General features: G+C 44.7%; 1 protein-coding gene and 1 pseudogene across 2 annotated transcripts in view; both read left to right on the forward strand.

The window, feature by feature from the left end:
- The window catches only part of CLASP2 (cytoplasmic linker associated protein 2), a 340,309-nt gene that overhangs the window by 57,319 nt on the left and 269,024 nt on the right, over positions 1-13,966 (forward strand). The window lies entirely within an intron of this gene.
- On the forward strand, positions 4,240-13,001 carry LOC309381794 (ubiquitin carboxyl-terminal hydrolase 8-like; annotated as a pseudogene). Its single transcript has 2 exons — positions 4,240-6,934; positions 12,263-13,001. The product of its transcript is annotated as a ubiquitin carboxyl-terminal hydrolase 8-like (transcript).

The raw sequence follows: 13,966 nt of genomic DNA on the forward strand, positions 1-13,966 counted from the left end.
CGGAAAAGGTAGAACTCCTGCTTGTGGCGCCTCACTGGCCCAGGAGGCCCTGGTATGCCGACCTTGTCAGTCTCTCCATTCGCAACCCGTGGAGAATACCTCAGGAGCAAATCTCCCTCAGCCAGGGACACATCAGTCATCCGGACCCCCAGTGGCTACAACTAGCCGTCCGGCACTTGAGGGGGATCTCCTGAGGAAACAAGACTTCTCTGACAAGGTCATCCAAACTATTCAGGCGTCCAGGCGATCTTCCACCAATAGAATATATGAGGCAACGTGGAACGCATTTTCGGCCTGGTGCGGCAAGAACGGTGTCCAGGACACTTCAGCTTCAATTCCTAACCTTCTTGACTTTCTGCAGGAAGGGTTGGACAGGGGTTTAGCGCCTAACATGCTCAGAAGGCAGGTGGCGGCGCTGTCCACCATCCTGTCATGTCATTCACGTCGGTCCTTGAGCCAACATCCTCAAGTCAAAAGCTTTCTGAAAGGTGCGGTGAACATCTGCCCCCAGGTGGTTCATCGTTACCCTTCCTGGAGTTTGCCCCTAGTATTAAAAGCACTCACCGGGGTCCATTTGAACCGTTACGTAAGACTAGTCTCCGTCTTTTGTCACTCAAGACGGTTTTTCTTATAGCCATCACGTCCGCACGCAGAATATCCGAACTGGCTGCGTTGTCTGTAAGGGAGGACCTTTGTATTATCCATACTGACACGGTCATTCTAAGGATTGATCCCACTTTCCTTCCAAAGATGAATACGCACTTTCACAGATCACAAGAGGTGATCCTTCCCAATTTCTGCCCTAAAGCAGTTCATCCAACAGAAAAACTTTGACATAAATTGGACGTGCGGAGGGCAGTGCGCATTTACATTAAAAGGACCAAGGAATTTCGCCATTCCGAATCCTTCTTTATTTCCTTCCTACCTGGGTCTCTCGGTCGTAAGGTGTCTTCACACACGATCGGATGCTGGTTGAGGGCCTGCATAAAACTTGCTTATGAACACCAAGGCAAGGCATCCCCTCGCAACGTGACAGCGCACTCAACAAGGAGCGCAGCGACTTCGGCGGCATGGGCGACCCAGGCTTCCATCCTTGATATCTGCAGAGCGGCCACGTGGGCTTCTCCCACAGCATTCATAAAAAACTATAAAATAGACACCTTTGCCTCGGCAGAAGCCTCTTTTGGACGAAGGGTCTTACAGAAGGTGGTTGAGGCTTCAGACTCGTTGGAATCTACCCGCCCTGGGACACAATAGCTTGGGTATGTCCCATGCTTGGACTGTCCAAGCAGCGCACAGGAGAAAGACCGTTGTCTTACCTGAACGGTCGTTCTCTAGGCGCTGCGGGACAGTCCAACCCCACCCAGGGTTTGTGATGAAGACTATGACATTGAGGAGCTACAGGCAACAGGTCTACGTTCCAAGTCTTCGTTTTTAAAACTGAATTGCAGAGGCAAAGGGAGGCGTGGTCAACAATAAAAAACTCACTCAGTCCTAGGGCAGTTAGACTGTGTTAACCGATGCTTGGACTGTCCCGCAGCGCCCAGAGAACGACCGTTCAGGTAAGACAACGGTCTTTCAAAGGAAATTGTTCTTCGTGCATGCGCAGAACAATTTACAGTGAACTGCGCATGCGCAATTATTAAAACCCAAAATAGTGGCGGCCCAGCGGTGGCGAGGGAACCAGTTTGGGGGCATGGCAGGCCTGGGTCCCTACGGTTCTGCAACCTAGGCCTGAATTCCATTACCAGTTCAGCCGAACCGGGAGCAGCCCACCTCTGATGCAGTAGCTGAACTAATACAGGATTTAAATTGAAATTAGATAAAAGAAAGAAGACAAGGTGATTATGCAAATGAAACTTATATACGAGACAGATTTCAGGTATCTTACCAATTAACAATGTTAATATGTTAAAACCCTATTCAGTGTGTTGACATTTTTTGAGGTAGCCTAAAACCTCTTGAAGTGAGTTCAGCAATCCCTTTTCAGTTGGTTTGATACAATTTCTTTTTTTCCAAAATGGCTGCTTTCAGAGCTGTAATTCAATAGTGAGAATTGAAATGTTTTGATAGTGTGTTGGCCTTGGTGTCAAATTTGTGGTCATTACTTCTTTTGATTAATGTCTTGTTTGTCATTTGTGGAATCCATAGAGGTAGATAGTTGTATAGGAAGAGAATGTGAAACTGCTTTTAAACTTGTGTATGAAGTTATTGGCATCTGTGATGGTATAAATAAAGCAGAGTAAATATTTGAGGATATAGTAAATATTTGCAGGATCTGGTTCCCATATTAACATCATCATTTTTGTTTTTGGTGGATAGTAGTTATTGGTGTGTTCAAAATCATAGGGACTGATAGGAAGACTTATTATTTAATATCAGTGATGATATTCTTGATGACTTCCAAATCCATGCAAATGAAGAATGTTAGTGTATAGAGTCTGTAAATTCATGATGACTAAAATGCTGGTGTTAGGGATATTGGCAGTCTTTTTACAATATTTGCCTAGTGGCTTTATGAAATCTGTAATGTAGCGGTGGTGTTATGTAACTGGAAATGCTGATGTCATAATGCCAGCCCTTTAAACTAGACGAGGTCAAGAAACCTGACACCACAGGAACTCCAGGAATGTTACTTTATTAGTGTACTATGTATTAACAGAATCTTGAAAACTCATGCAAAACTTTCACTGTTCTCTTTAAGGACAAGGTTAGAACAGGGCTGTTCTGAGACCTTCCATTTTCTAGTTTGACAGGATTAAGTAATCTTTTCAGCTCTTCCACTTCATTCTCTAGATTTCTCTACCCATAAAGTCTGAGTACATCATCCATGAAACTTAATATTCCAGCTGTAATAATTCTTATGCTTGAGACAGTGAGAGAGCCCAGATTCTTATGCTTGAGACAGTGAGAGAGCCCAGATTGCCTAGTGGCTTTAGGAAATTATTTCATCAGGTTTCATAATAGTTTCTGATATGTTGCTATGGAGGTTTGTACTCTGCGATGGTGGAGAATTATTTGATACAAATTATCTTTTAGACCACTAGACCAATCTCAAGATTAACTTTCTTAGAGTTTACATGCAAAATACTAAGTGGTGCAGGAAACAAAAAATATAGAGCTACTAAAATTTTAGATAGCATTTAGAATATAGAGCTACTAAAATTTTAGATAGCATGTAGAAGAACTTCCAATCAAAAGAGGATGATTCTAGTCTTGCTCATTTGGAGACAGTTTTGATTTAAATAAATGCCAATTAGTTTAAAAATCATACAGGTACTGAATCTAGTCAATCGTTACCAGAAGCAAACCATTACCTAGCACAGGGTGTCAAACTGGCGGCCCGCATGCCAGATGCATCACGCACAGGTCACGCCCACCCCAGCTTTGCGAAGGGAAATGCGTCATGAAATGTCACGTGATAACAGTGCGACGCCATAAGTTTGACACCCGTGATGTAGTGGACACAGAGGAAAAATCAAACTTAGCATAGTTTTGCTTGTGTTCCTGCAGAGAATGGATAATTCTTTGTATTGATATTGTATGTGTGCTGATTTGCAAAGTTTGGTTTAGCTTTAACTTAAGAAAAGATAAGTTTTAAACTTTCATCTAACAGCTTCTGCTTGGTTCTTTAAAAAAATACTTTTTCCTTTCTAATAGAAAAAAAGGGATGAGAGAAAATCTGATTTATATGCGTCAAAACCATTTGCTTTTTCTTGAGATTATGAAGATATTTATTGTCTATGCTGGCAGTTGTCATTTGCTTTGAAAGAGGGTCCAACAGGCTGAAATAATGAATAGATATAGCTTACTCCTTTATTATAAGGTGAAGAAAACAAGTCTTATGAGCAAATGTGAAGTATTGGGTTTGCTGAGTCATATTCAAGAGGTGACATATATGTTCTCTGTTAAAACTTAGAGCAATGCAGTGGCCAATTTTTTTAAAGGAAGGAAGCAAGGCTGAAACACCTGGTCCCAGGGTTTTGTTAATGCTTGCTTACTGAGTTTCTACAGCTCCCAAGAAGTTTAAAGTTTATTTCTTTATTAACTTTATATCCTGATTTTTTGCAGAATCTTAATATAAGATCTGCTCTATCCTGTACATTCTGTGATACTTGTCTTGAGCAGGCTTACTTAAAAGTAATTTATACTGATTCCCTGGACAGTACTTTCACTACATTCTAAACTCTGAAGATGGGCGGCATATATATTTCATAAATAAATAATCATTTAATGCTTTATAAATGCATAGTTTTTATATTTGATTTACTTTTTATGAACTAGCTATCTCAATAACTACCTGAAATGGCTGCCTAGCGTGTCGGCTGCCCAGCGCTGGGACATGGGCCAGGCCTGGCTGGGAAGAGAAGGAGGAGGAGATGGCGATGACGGCTATGGAGCAAAAACAGCGACTGAACTTAAAGCATCCTTTTGAGGAGACCCTGTAATATATTAACATGCCTACCTTGGCTTCTGCACCTAAAGAACTCTATCTCTGCAGTTCGTTGAAAGAGCTGAATAAAAAGACCGAAGTGAAACCGAAGAAAACAAGCACGAAAAATTATGTCTGAGTGCTGTTAAGATCTTCAAGGCAGCGGAAGAATGCTGGTTGGATAGAGATGAAGAGAAGGCCTATGTACTTTACATGAAATATGTAAATCTGTATAATCTTATTAAAAAGAGGCCTGACTTCAGACAGCAGCAAGACTATTTTCATTCACTATTTGGACTAAGCAATATCAAAAAGGCTATTGAAGAAGCCGAACAATTTTCAGAGAGTCTTAAAGTCAGATATGAAGAAGCAGAAGTGCAAAAAAAAAAAAAAAACTGGAGGAGAAAGAAAGACAAGAGGAACAGCAGCAGAAAAAACAAGAATTAAAAGACGATGCTAAAACCTCTTCAGAAATATCAACGGGAAAAATCAGCTGGTCAACGGAGACAAGAAAAATGTGACAGACAGGAAAGATTCTTCTGAAAAGGGAACAATCACCGCCGAGAAGCTGTTTACAATGATGATGGATAGAAGCATCAAGGTTATGAATATGGATGCCCAGTGCTTAAAAGATTACCAGGAATCCTGCATTATAAATTCTGTTTGTGTTCCAGAAGAGGTTATCAGTCCTGGAGTCACCGCTAACAGGATTGAAGCTAAACTGCCAGACCCTTCGAAGGAGCTGTGGAAAGAAAGGGTCCATGTGGATTATGTTGTCTTGCTGGACTGGTTCAGTTCAGCGAAGGACCTACAATTAGGCACAACTTTGCAGAGCCTCAAAGATGCCCTTTTCAAGTGGGAAAGTAAACCTATGCTACGGAATGAACCTTTGGTCCTAGACGGAGGTTATGAGAACTGGCTGCTTTGCTATCCTCAGTATACAACCAATGCCAAAGTGACTGCCCCACTGTAGCCAAGATGAGAACATTTCTCTCTTTGGACTTTACTTAGCCATCATTGGAAGAGCCAGCTCCAGCTTCCCCACCTGTTGTCTATGTCAAACCCCCCATGGTAGAAGAACCTGAAAATCAGACATTGCAAGTGAGCAGGAGAAGAAAACAGATGTACTCCGATCGCTAATTCCTAGTGGAACAATTGCTGCTGCTCCGACTGGCATTCTCAGCCAGCCCATCTCGGCCATGAAGGTTATTCCTCAGGTTGATCATAACAAAAAACCCTCGGCCAAAATGCCAGATGACCAAAAGGCAAAGGCCAAAAGCCCAGAGATTGTCAAGCCGCTCAATTACAACAGGAAACTGGTTCCGGATCATTCCACAAAGCCATCGCTGGAGATGAAGCCCAGCCTAACGGATGAAGAGAGGAGCCCCGGCCACGTGAGCAAGGCTATGGCAGTAGAAAAAAATGAAGGTGAAAAAGAAGAACCAAAAGAGCAGAGAGAGGTTCAAAGGGCAGAAAAGAGAGTGAGAGAGGACCAGGGAGACTGGGAAGGCCGAGAAAATATCCAGAGGTATAAAGAAGACCAAGAGAAGAAAGAGAAAGACCAGTTCACCAAAGGGGTCAATTGACAACAGGATCTGGAAAGAGTCGCAAGAGATTCCGCCGAGGTGAAAAAGAAAAATGTCACCAGGAGCAAAAGCCCTGAAATGAGGAAAGCCGACCTTGATAAAAATACTGCCGGTGAAAAGGAGAAAATTGTCTGGACCCCCGAAACACAGAGACGCAGATTTCCAGAGAAATCCCAAGGGCCTTTGAGGGGGGACTCTGACTTGAACAAGTCCCAACGAGAGCCGTTAACCAGAGCCTGGAGTGAGGAGATGGGCAGGATCATCCCAGGATTGCCTCATGGCTGGGCCAAGATTCTGGATACAGTCACCAGGACTTTTCGGTACTATCATTCGCCCACCAATTTGGTCCATATGTACCCGTGGGAAATGAGTCCCACGGTTACTACGCCCACCACTCCCCCAACTCATAAGCCAAAACCTCCATCTATCAATCTGAGGGACAGGGAACACTCCAAACTGAGATGGTCGTATCATTCACAGACATCACTCAGGCTCTGCAAGAGAAAGATAATCCCCTCTTCGACTGTGAATTGTGAGAATAAGCCTGTGTGCTATCCCAAAACAGAAATTTCCAGGCTTTCAGCCACACAGATGCACCATCTGAATCCTGTGTTTGGCGGGATGAGACCGGCTCTGACTGGCCTTTGTAATTTGGGGAACACTTGCTATATGAATTCAGTGCTCCAGTGTTTGTGCAATACCTCCCACCTGGCAGATTATTTCAACAGGAACTGCTATCACGAAGATATCAACCAGTCTAACTTTTTGGGGTACAAAGGAGAAGTAGCTGAGGAGTTTGGCATCATAATGAAAGCTCTCTGTGCAGTACAGATACATCAGCCCCAAAGACTTCAAAGTCACCATTGGGAAGATCAATAAGCAGTTTGCTGGGTACAGCCAGCAAGATTCTCAAGAGTTACTCTTGATCTTGACTTCTGGTGGCACCGTAGGCATTGAAGGATGTTCCTTTGGGAATGCCAGCCTCGTGATCGCGTTTAACCTGCTAGAACAGTGTAAATCAGCTGTCAAGCGGCTTGAAAACTCTCCCCTCAGGAAAAGAGGGGGAGAAGAGCAGTCGGACAAGGGTAGAGCTCCCCATAGACCCCCAGGAGCAATTCTGGGGCCCCCAGCAGCCCGACAAGGCTCGGCATCTTGGGACGCTTCTGCTGCAGCAGAAACAAAACGCCATGATCACCCCTGCAATCAATGTTTTAATCTACAATTGAATAAGAAGCAGGCAGAGCAAATTATAATTGCAAGTATAAACTTTAACTCTGACGCAGTATCACTTCCTTCTGTGAAGATTGAGGAGAACAAAGGGTAATAAAAATGGCGTCTGCAAATCAAAGGGTGTGATCAAAGCGAAACTTAAAAGTATTTGTTAAGTGTTAACGTCGTTAAAAAACTCAAGAGCTCAGGATTAAAGAAAACAGTTTTGGTTTACTAATGAGCTATGATTTAACAAGTTTGGGGATTAAGTAGACTTTTTGGACTCAATAATTTGGTTGTTGGAAAGTGTGATTTGAATATTCGGAAATGCCTTCAAAACAAATCAAAATAAGTGCTTCTAAGAGTGCTGGAAGTCACCCGGCCCAGCCACCTAAATTGCAGTCTTGATTATCTTTAGCGGATACATAAACAGTGACATTTGAAACTCTCCAAGGCGCTTTAAAAGCACAAGCCTCGTTTTTGCAAAAAAAAAAATTACATCTGCCCTTAAAGATATGTTTGATGAAATGTCTGAAATTAAGGACTTAATTCAAACCCGCAATCAACAAATAAGAGAGGATATAGTGGATGCGTTTAAGGATTTGTTTGCTTTTGTAACATCATTGGTTGACAGGGTGGAAGAAATTAATCAGTCTAATGTCAAGTTGGAGAATAAAGTTGATGAGATTCAAATCAAGATTGAAAAATCAGAGGCAGAAGTTACAATGATACAGTACAGAGCGATGGAATTTGCTTTGAGAATAAGAGGCCTGAAAGAAGATAACCAAGAAAATTTGAAAGAAATCTTTGCAGAAGCTTTCGCTCAGTTAATTGGTGAACCAAAAGCAGAATATGATTGGCAGATTGAAAACATTTATCGTGTTAATTCATGGATTGCCAGACAGAGACAACTACCAAGAGATATTGTAATCTACTTTGTTACCAGGAAAACAGGAATGGAATATTACAAGCGACTTACGAAAGCAAACTACAGGTGGCAGGACAGGAGGTGGCAGTACTGAAGGAAATTCCTTTTAAAATATTGAGATCCAGAAAGGATTATGCATTCCTAGTTGATGAACTTAGAAATCGCCAGATACAGTATAGATGGGAGGCCCCAGCCGGATTGGTGGTGAATTATTTAGAAGAAAGATATCGTCTTAATTCAGATTGGAAGGCAAAAGATTTTTACAGTAATGTACTAAAGGCTGGATATCCACCATCCCCAGGATAAATCCAAAAGAAGAATCAGAAAAATAACAGGATGTGAGATAGTAAAAAAGGTTATCACTTAGGACTCTATATTACAATTTTAAATGGGACATTACATAAGTATAATTATTACCATTATGGCACAAAATATAGATAGAATGGATAAATGGGAGAACTTACAATAGTTTTTGCTGGGAAGGATAATAGTAGTAAAATGAAAGTCTTGTTTAAGTTTTTTATTTTTTCTTTAAATGATACCAAGATTTTTTTTTAAAGGGAAAAAAAGAAAAATGCAAATATGGAAGATTGGTAGAAAGGTATTGATAACTTTGTCTAATGATGGGAATATGGGAAAAGATTTGGATAAGAAATGAAAAATTTATGCAAGATTAAAACTTAATAGAGAGTTTTTATAAGGTGTTTTATAGACGGTCTTTAGATCTTAAAAAGTTAGCTTGTGTGTATCCCAATTTATAATTTAAATGTTGGAAATGTGATTGTGTTGATGCTATGTATTATGATGTCTGGTGGATTTGTAAAGAAGCTAAAGCATTTTGGATAAAAATATGGTGGATTATTTAAAATATTCTCAAAAAGAAGATAAAGTTCACTCTTCAGTTGTTTTTGCTAGGTATAATTACAGACAATTATAGAGAATAATTTGATTCTGAATTTGATAATGGCGACAAGATTGCTGGAAGAAGGAAGAATTGCTTACTGTTCAAGATTGGACGTTAAAAGTAGTTAATTTAGCAGAGACGGCTAAAATTTCAGCATATTGGAAAGACTATTCAGAGGAGAAATACAAGTTGGAATGGAGAAGATGGATTGGGCCACGAGGGAGGTCTACCCCTCGTGGAAATGTGCCCACCAGGTTATCGAGCATTTCACCAGCCCCGGGCCCAGGGAAGGGGCGGTGGGGTAGCAGTGATTATCCGGGAAGACCTAGAGCCGAGAGAGTTCACTGTGCCGCAGACTTCTGGGTGTGAGTCCCTTGTCGTGAGATGGGGCCCAGGGAGGCAGTTGGGCCTGCTGATAGTATACCTGGCTCCTCGCTATACATCAGCGGCCCTGCCTGAACTCCTCGAGCTGATCGCATCGGTGGCGGTTGAGACCCCCAAACTCTTAGTGATGGGGGATTTCAACTTGCCGTCGATGGGAGAAGCGTCCGAGGGGGTTCGGGAGTTCATGGCTTCCATGACAGCCATGGACCTGACTCAATTAATTCAGGGCCCTACACACGAAGGAGGCCACACGCTGGACCTTGTTTTTGTCTCTGGCCAGTGGACGAGTGATCTGGGAATAGGGGATTTAACTATCACTCCCCTGTCATGGTCAGATCACTCACTTCTCCGACTTGACTTCCCTGGTGCTACCCCCCGCTGTCGTTGGAGATCCTCCCGCTCCGAATTTGACCGAGCACAGGTACGAACCTACTTAAGGACATACCTTGTGGCATTAAGAGCGGCCAAACGTTGACATTGTGCCACTCTTATTGCGTCTGCAGATAACCGCCCTGCCGCCCTGTTCCGGGTGACCCGCTCCCTTCTGTCTCAGAGGCCGCGGGAAGCCCCTCTACAGGGCAGGGCAGAGGAATTTGGGAAATATCTGCAGGATAAAGTCGCTCAAATCCGGAGGGAATGGGTCCCTTTCAGTGGACTAGTGGAGACGCCCGAGGCGAGTCTTGAGAGACCATTCTGGGGGGAGTTTGACTCGGTTGCCATCGAGGATTTGGACAGGTTACGTGGACGTTTGCGACCTACCACATGTTTATTGGACCCGTGTCCCTCCTGGCTTGTACTGGCATCCTGGGAGGTTACACGCGACTGGCGACTGGGCCTAGTGAATGCTTCGTTGGGCGAGGGGTCTCTGCCGGCCGCCTTGAAAGAGGCGGTTGTGAGACCTTTACTCAAGAAGCCTTCTCTGGACCCAACGGAGCTAGCTAATTATCATCCAGTCTCCAACCTTCCCTTCTTAGCGAAGATTGTAGAGAGTGTGGTGGCCCAACAGTTTCCACGCCACCTGGAGGAGAATGATTATCTAGACCCGCCCAGTCCGGCTTCCGACCCGGGCACAGCACGGAGACGGCCTTGGTCGCGTTGGTTGATGATCTCTGGAGGGCCAGAGATAGGGGTTGCTCCTCTATCCTGGTCCTATTAGATCTCTTGGCGGCTTTCGATACCATCGACCATGGTATCCTGTTGCACCGGCTGGAGGGGTTGGGAGTTAGGGGCACCGTTTTACGGTGGTTCGGCTCCTACCTCTCCGGCCGGACGCAACGTGTGTTGGCAGGGGAGCAGAGATCGACCCTGAGCCCCCTCACTTGTGGGGTGCCTCAGGGATCGGTCCTCTCGCCACTCCTGTTCAACACATATATGAAACCGCTGGGCGAGATCATCCGTGGCTTTGGGGTGGGATATCATCTGTACGCTGATGATACTCAGCTGTACATCTCCACCCTGAACCACCCCAACGAGGCCGTCGAAATGATGTCCCGGTGCTTGGAAGCCATACGGGTCTGGATGGGTGACAACCGACTCAAACTCAACCCCTCCAAGACGGAGTGGCTGTGGCTTCCGCCCCCCCGGTTCAACCAGTTGCTTCCATCTCTGGCCATCGGGGGCGAGCAACTGGCCCCCATGGAGCGGGCGCGCAATTTGGGCGTCCTCCTGGATGCCCGGCTGTCCATGGATGACCATGTAACAGCCGTGGCAAGGGGGGCGTTCCACCAGGTCCGCCTGGTGCGCCAATTGCGCCCCTTATTGGACCGGGATGCCTTACGTACAGTCACCCATGCGCTGGTGACGTCTCGCCTAGACTACTGCAATGCTCTCTACATGGGGCTTCCCTTGAGATGCACTCGGAGAGTGCAGTTGGTCCAGAATGCGGCTGTGCAGGTGATTATGGGGAGTACTAGGTACTCCCATGTAACACCTCTCCTGCGCGAGCTGCACTGGCTTCCTGTGTCTATTGGGTGCGTTTCAAGGTTTTGATTACCATCTTCAAAGCGCTCCATGGCACAGGACCTAGGTACCTGCGGGATCACATCATGCCCCATACATCCCTACGACCAATCCGCTCACACAGAGAGGGACTTCTCCGGGTGCCGTCTGCTAAACAGTGTCGGGGGGCGACACCCAGGAGCAGGGCCTTCTCTGTGATGGGCCCAGCCCTGTGGAATGACCTCCCCCTTGACATCAGGATTACTTCCGATCTCTGCTCATTCCGTGTAAAGCTCAAGACCCACCTTTTTCAATTATCTGGCCTGGCTCAACCGTAGTTTCATCCTATTCCTCCTGACAGTCCTTTTTAAATTTGTAATTTTTAATATGGGGTATTTTAATGGCTAATTTTATTATTATTATTGTGATGTATTTATGATTGTTACCTCCTCCGTGCATGTGTATGTATGTGTATGTGTATATGTTTATATGCATATTTGTATGTGCTTTTATTGTACGCCGCCCCGAGTTCCTTGTGGAGAGGGAGCTGCTAACAAATTAAATTTATTATTATTATTATTGACTATATTCAAATGAACATTGGACTAAGGAACTTCAATTAGCTTATGAATGAATAAGGAATGTTATAGTTTATCCAAATTTAGCTTAATAAAAGGGGAGTTAAAGTATAAGAGGGAGGTAAGATGTTATAACTAGTTAGCTTATGTTAGTGTATGATTGTTAAATGTTTATACCCTGTATTTTACTCTGGGAAGTTGGAGGGGAGGGAGGTTTGGAGGGGTGGCAGGGTTGGGGTGGAGGGTGGGAAGGGGGAGGGGAAATATCTGTAAATTCTACTAAAACTTTTCAATAAAAAAGAGTTACTCTTGTTCTTAATGGACGGCTTTCACAAAGACTTAAATAAAGCGGACAACCGAAAATGCTACAAAGAGGAGAATAATGATCATCTGGATAACTTCAAGGCATCTGACCTTGCCTGGCACAAGCACAAACAGCTGAATGAATCAATTATCGTGGCCCTTTTCCAAGGCCAGTTCAAATCCACAGTGCAGTGTCTGACATGTCACAAAAAATCACAGACGTTTGAGGCTTTCGTGTATTTGTCTTTGCTGCTGGCCTCCACTAGCAAGTGCAGCCTGCAGGAATGCCTTAGATTATTTTCCAAAGAAGAAAAACTGACTGTTAACAATCGGTTTTATTGTAGCCGTTGCAAAACTCAAAGAGATTCCATGAAAAAAAATAGAAATATGGAAGTTGCCACCTGTCCTTTTGGTACATTTGAAAAGGTTTTCATTCAATGGGTGGTGGAAACAGAAGCTTCAAACATCTGTTGATTTCCCTTTGGAGAACCTTGACCTCTCACAATACGTCATTTGCCCCAAGAGTACTTTGAAGAGATACATCCTGTTTTCAGTATCTAACCATTATGGAGGGCTGGATGGTGTACACTACACAACTTACTGCAAGAGTGCTACCAAGCAGCGATGGTATAAATTTAATGATCACGAAGTGTCAGATATCTCGGCATCCTCATTGAAATCTTCAGCTGCTTATATTCTCTTTTATACGTCTTACTTTACTTTACTTTACTTTATTTAGATTTCTAGACCGCCCCCTCTCCCGAAAGGGACTCGGGGCGGTGTACAGTCAAATTAAAACACAAATACATAGGAATAAATATAAATACACAAATCTTAAATTAAATGAGGAGGTTAGAAGACTGTATCTTAAAGTAAAGCAGTTAAAACCTTAAAAACATCCCCAATTAAAACCCAAACCCAATTAAAATAAATCCCCGGGAGGTAAAACTAAGAGAGTGCCAGGCCAGCTGATTGAAACAGGTGAGTCTTTAACTTTTGACGGAAGGAACGGAGGTCGGTGGTGGTTCGAATGTCGGGGGGGGAGGTCATTCCAGAGGGTTGGGCCCATCACAGAGAAGGACCTACTCCTAGGTGTCGCCCGCTGACACTGCCTAGCGGACGGCACCAGGAGGAGTCCCTCCCTGTGTGAGCGGATAGGTCGCAGGGACGTGTGTGGTAGGATGCGATCCTGCAGATAACTAGGTCCTATGCCATGGAGCGCTTTAAAGATGGTAATCAATACCTTGAAACGCACCCGAAAGGCCACAGGTAGCCAGTGCAGCTCGCGCAGGAGCGGTGTTACGTGGGAGTAACGTGTACTCCCCATGATAACCCGCGCGGCTGCATTCTGTACTAGCTGCAGTCTTCGGATGCGTCCCAAGGGAAGCCCCATGTAGAGGGCATTGCAGTAGTCCAGGCGAGACGTCACCAGCGCATGAGTGACCGTGCGCAGGGCACTCCGGTCCAGTAGGGGGTGCAATTGGCGCACCAGGCGAACCTGGTGGAACGCCCCCCTTGCCACGGCTGCCACATGGTCCTCCATTGACAGCCGAGCGTCAAGGAGGACGCCCAAATTGCGCGCCCGCTCCACAGGGGACAGTTGCTCGCCCCCTATGGCCAGCGATGGTGTCAGCTGGCTGAACCGAGGCGCCGGTACCCACAGCCACTCGGTCTTGGAGGGGTTGAGTTTGAGTCTGTTGTCCC

The sequence above is a fragment of the Natrix helvetica genome (assembly GCF_964273705.1).
Source record: "Natrix helvetica genome assembly, chromosome: Z".
Classification (NCBI taxonomy): Eukaryota; Metazoa; Chordata; class Lepidosauria; order Squamata; family Natricidae; genus Natrix; species Natrix helvetica.